We start from the raw sequence: 5,952 nt of genomic DNA, 5'->3' as shown, positions 1-5,952 counted from the left end.
TTCACTGTCACAACCCACCCCAACCCAGCCCCCTCCAGACGCCCTTTCTGGAGAAAAAAAATAAAGATAAGCACCTCAGCAGCAGCAGTAATGGTAGCTCAAGCCCTTCCGATTCGCTCGCCCCTGGGTCCTCATGCCATACTACTTCACGGCTCCTGCAGTCCTTCCTGGTGCTGCAGTGCCTGCTAGCCGGTCTCAGTGAAGGCAAAAACAACCAAGCAAATACAGGAAAAGAGCCAACAACCCAACAGAGCCGACAAATAGCGTCACAAACATCCAACACTCCTTTTTCGTTTTTGGGGGATGTTTTTTCTTTCCTTGTCTCCTGAGCTCGATTAGAATCCAGTCGTTAATGAAGGTGATGATGATCTAGCATAACCAGCACGACTCCATCAGACAGGACAAACCTGAGGGTCCTGTGATCAGCGTTGGCAATCTCGTATGGTCCGTGGTCCTGCCTAATGTTGCCGTAGTTGGGAGGAGGAAGAGGAGGATGAAGATATGGAATGGGAGGAGCAGAGTGATTGGAGATGGATGCAGAGGCAGTGCAGTCAGAGGGGGGCAGATAACATAAGCTGTCCACTCTTGAAATGCACCGTTGCCACTGCTGCAGAGTAGAGATGTAGCTACTGTACGCACGGGGGTTGGGTTGTGTAAGACAATGCTACATTATATCCTCTTCCTAGTTCTCCTTCCTCAAGTCTCCACACAGATCAGACGTGGCTGGTGCATACTGCTGCAGTCCCTGCCTCTCAGCTACGCTCCGCTGTGTGAGAACGTGTGTGTGTGTGTGGTGTGTGTGTGTGTGTGCACGTATGTGTGCAATCACAACCAGCACTGCAGTGCCGGGGAAGAGGGAGGGAGGGAGGGGGAGGGAGGGAGGGAGGGAGGGAGGGAGGGAGGGAGGGAGGGAGGGAGGGAGAGAGAGAAAGCAAGGAGAAATGGAGAGGTAGAGAGATATAGCGGGAGAGGGAGAGATAGAACAAAGCAAAATATATTGAGCTATTGGAAAAGAGAAAGAGAGATAGAGAGGAGAAGGAAAGAGAGAAAACGAGAGAGAGCCTGCGTCATCCTTTAGTGTCACCAGGGACATTTTTCTGCACGAGAAATGACTGCACTCAGAGCAAAGCAGAGCGGGAGCAGGAGGTTTAAGAGGGAGGGGGAGGTGTTGTCATTTGGAAACAGCTGAATGAGAGGGGAGGAGGATGCAGGAACACATGGCCCACAGTGCATCTGGCTACTTCAGATGCCGTTCACTCTCACCCATTTAAAGGGACCAGCATGCATTTGGTTCACCAGCAGCAAATAGGGCTACCTCATTGGGTAGCTACAGTAACACAATTTCAGGGGTTAGAAGTGGAGGACTTTACAGCACAGACGTAACCTGTAAGCAATTCTAGACCTCTGAAATAAATATTTTAATCCATGAATATTTGTTCCACATAAATCAGAAACAGTGATATTGACAATGAATGTTCAATGACAGTTTATGTCATGTATATGGATTAGGTATGAGTAAATATACTTGAATAACAATTGAACATGCTGCTGAATGTATAGTAAGATAAATACTATACACAAGGAATGATCAAATGTTACTCTTGTAGAGAGTACATAAGAAACAGATAAGCAATTCAGGGTAACACTTTCCTCCGGCTACTTTAGGGTAGAATGGTTTCATATTGCCATATAAACATATTTATAGCACCTATGAATTAAGATGCAGTCTATAGAACATTATGGAGCTGTATAGCTCCGTGCTTCTACACCTGCATTGCTTGCTATTTGGGGTTTTAGGCTGGGTTTCTGTACAGCACTTTGAGATATCAGCTGATGTACGAAGGGCTATATAAATAAATTTGATTTGATTTATAGTAAAGTAACAAGGCACAAGATGCTATGATATATTATGAATAAATCACAGATCACCTTCCTGCTTTATTATAAAGTTCCCTAATGCTGACAGCATCTACAATATCATGTGCTATGAATCTATGTTAACGATTTACATTGAATGTGTACCATTAAGCATACATTACACATCTATACACACATCATAAACATTGCATTATAGCTACATAGAGTATTATGAAAATGTAATTAATATTTTTATAGTAGTATAAAAATGTTGTGTTCCAAAAACACTGTGAATGTTCTGATTGGAGAGTGAGCAGAGTAGAGGAGTATCAAGCTGGGCTTGATAAGGTGATGCCATAATATCAACAAAGACATTTTAAATAAGACGGTCTATGTAGCTATGATGCAATGTTGCCATGTTTTTTATGTTTATAGATATGCAATGTAACCTACAGTGCCTTCAGAAAGTATTCAGACCCCTTGGCTTTTTCCACATTTTGTTAAATTACAGCCTTATTCAAAAATGTATGAAAAAAAAAAATTTTCCTCAACAATCTACACACAATAACCCATAATGACAAAGCAAAAACCGTTTTTTTGTGCTAATTTATTAAAAATTAAAAATGTAAATATTATATTTACATAAGTATTCAGACCCTTTACTCAGTACTTTGCTGAAGCACCTTTGGCAGCGATTACCATCTTGACTCTTTTTGGGTATGATGATACAAGTTTGGCATACCTGTATTTGGGAAGTTTCTCCCATTCTTCTCTACAGATACTCTCAAACTCTATCCGATTTGATTGGGGGTGTTGCTACACAGCTATTTTCAGGTGTCTGCAGAGATGTTTGATCGGGTTAAAGTCCGGGGTCTGGCTGGGCCACTCAAGGACATTCAGAGCCTTGTCCCGAAGCCACTCCTGTGTTGTCTTGGCTGTGTACTTAGGATCGTTGTCCTGTTGGAAGGTTGAACCTTCGCCCCAGTCTGAGGTCCTGAGCAGGTTTTCTTCAAGGATCTCTCTGCACTTTGCTCCGTTCATCTTTCCCTCGATCCTTACTAGTCTCCCTGTCCCTGCCGCTGAAAAACATCCCCACAGTATGATGCTGCCACCACCATGCTTAGAGATGGTGCTAGGTTTTGTCCAGACGTGACACTTGGCATTCAGGCCAAAGAGTTCAATCCTGGTTTCATCAGACCAGAGAATTGTTTCTCATGGTCTGAGAGACTTTAGGTGCCTTTTGGCAAACTCCAAGCGAGCTGTCATGTGCCTTTTATTGAGGAGTGGCATCCATCTGGCCACTCTACCATAAAGGCCTGATTGGTGGAGTGCTGCAGAGATTTTTTTTTATTTTAATTTCACCTTTATTTAACCATGTAATCTAGTTGAGAACAAGTTCTCATTTACAACTGTGACCTGGCCAAGATAAAGCAAAGCAGTGCGACAGAAACAACAACACAGAGTTACACATGGAATAAACAAGCGTACAGTCAATAACACAATAGAAAAAAAATAAAGTCTATATACAGTGTGTGCAAATGGCATGAGGTGGTACGGCAATAAATTGGCCATAGTAGCAAAGTAATTACAATTTAGCAGATTAACACTGGAGTGATAGATGAGCAGATGATGATGATCAGATGATGGTCTGTAAGTAGTGATACTGGTGTGCAAAAGAGCAGCAAAGTGAATAAAAACAATATGGGGATGAGGTAGGTAGATTGGATGGTTGCAGCCAGCTCTAGGAAGAGTCTTGGTGGTTCCAAACTGCTTCCATTTCAGAATGATGGAGGCCATTGTGTTCTTAGGAACCTTCAATGCTGCAGAAATGTTTTGGTATGCCTCCCCAGATCTGTGCCTCGACACAATCCTGTCTCGGATGTCTACGGACAATTCGTTCGACCTCACGGCTTGGTTTTTGCTCTGACATGCACTGTCGACTGTGGGACCTTATATACAGGTGTGTGCCTTTCCAAATCATATCCAATCAATTGAATTTACCACAGGTGGACTCCAATGTAGTTGTAGAAACATCTCAAGGATGATCGATGGAAAGAGGATGCACCTGAGCTCAATTTCGAGTCTCATAGCAAAGGGTCTGAATAGTGTAAATAAGGTATTACTGTTATTTTTAATACATTTGAAACCTGTTTTCATTTTGTCATTATGGAGTATTGTGTGTATATTGCTGAGGATGTTTTGTTATTTAATCCATTTTAGAATAAGGCTCTAATGTAACAAAATGTGGAAAAAGTAAAGGGGTCAATACTTTCCGAAGGCATTGTATGATTTGTAATATAGCCTAGAATGAATCTACATATTTTTTTATTCAAGGCATACAATACAGTAAGTTTGATATTATTCAATTCTCAGAAACAGGCCTTCAGCACCACAGCATTTTGCAATCCTGGTGCATTCTTTATACGAGTTTCAGTAATGTTTTCAAATGACTCGTAAACAATACATATTATGTTATCATTTGTGAAAAATAATAACAATTTGTCCATTGTCAATTTCTTTAGGTTAAATAAAAAGTTGAAGGTGAACCCTAAACAAAGACTCAAGCTGAGTAGATCATTAGGTTCACTAAATCATATAACCTTGGCTTCTACTTACTGTATTTACCACTGGACCAAAGCCATGTTTAGTCTTGTTTTTTCCTTTTAACTGAAAAACAGAAATAAAGAGTCACTTTCTTATCTCATAATCGTAATAGTTTTCGCTGGAATGGGAACTTCAACAATTCTAAGTCATGTTTCCCCGACTGTAACAGCCAAAGGCAACAAAAGGTCATGGCCTACACAGGAGTGACCTGGAAAGTAAAGCTGCAATTATCAATAACTGTCAATAATGGCCTTGGTTAGTCGGCTAAATACTTGATTTGTTTTGATAAAGATATACAAACATGTTCCTAATCCTTCTTCTGTTGAGTGTGACAAGTATTGAGCGATTTCAGTGCCAACAGAAATGTTTTGGAATTCCATAATTTTGAATTTGTATTAGGGTGTAGAATTAGAATTTGATATTTTAGAATTTGTAATGCACAAATTGAATACTTGAATTCAGAAATTGAACTTGTATTTCATGATTTGAAACTGAAATGAATAAATATTACATTCATTTTTACAATTCTATTTCCAATTGAATTGAATATTCAAATTCAATATTTATATATTCAGTTTCAATATGGTAGATATTGCATTCGTTGTCTGTGTATCAAGTTACAAACTATAATTTCATAAGTTGATCAAAGTTTCATATATTCAACTTCTCAGATTCAGTGTCTAAATTAAGATTGAAAACCAGAGACAACATCCTGATAGAATCAAACATTCTCTGTGGCCAACAGCAGCTTCTGGCGGTTTCTGAAGCCAATGTGGCATGTTGGATACATTTTCTATCCATGAATTTGGCTCTAGCATTTGAACCGTTTGAGATAGAAGTTATGATGACTGTTTATGACCCATTCCTAAAAGCTAAGACTTTAACATGGACGTCCCTTCAATTCCCCTCTATGATGATTACAGGCTGCACAGGACACGTTAAAAGGGAGTGTAATAAAAAACTCAATTTGGCCCCCGTAAGAACATAGTTGAATAGCCCTGTCATTGCACTTCTGAGGATAGCATTTCCACTCCCTATTTAATCTTGCTCTTGTGATCTACTGGGTTCGAACTGGGTCTCCTGCCTGTCACAAGACTGTTAGCCCTTTTTTTATTCACCTTCTTCCTCCTTATATGCTGCCCTCGCTTTCAGGTCTCAACTTTTCTCTCAAAATGTTCATGTGGTTTTGGCAGAGGAAAAGATAGACAGTGACTTTGTTCATATTGTTATTCATTCATATCCTGGAAAAGTGGTTGTCTCTCCATTGACGTCACACTTTGTTGGTCCCATTAGTTCCCAGCATGAGAATTATTAAAGTGTCAATAAGCCCGTCATTCAAAGTATTTTAGTAATGGGAATGGAAAAATGATGTAGGCCTACTAGTGTTAAATTGTATGAAATGATTCCTTGGAACATTTTATTTACAAAACAAAAACCTTTAGGCCTACATCAATAGTTGTCACGAGTGCTTCACCCAAGGGTCTAGGGTTT

Source organism: Oncorhynchus keta, chromosome 11 (genome assembly GCF_023373465.1).
Source record: "Oncorhynchus keta strain PuntledgeMale-10-30-2019 chromosome 11, Oket_V2, whole genome shotgun sequence".
NCBI lineage: Eukaryota > Metazoa > Chordata > Actinopteri > Salmoniformes > Salmonidae > Oncorhynchus > Oncorhynchus keta.
The sequence above is the reverse complement of the archived record's forward strand: the minus strand, read 5'-3'. Positions refer to the sequence as shown.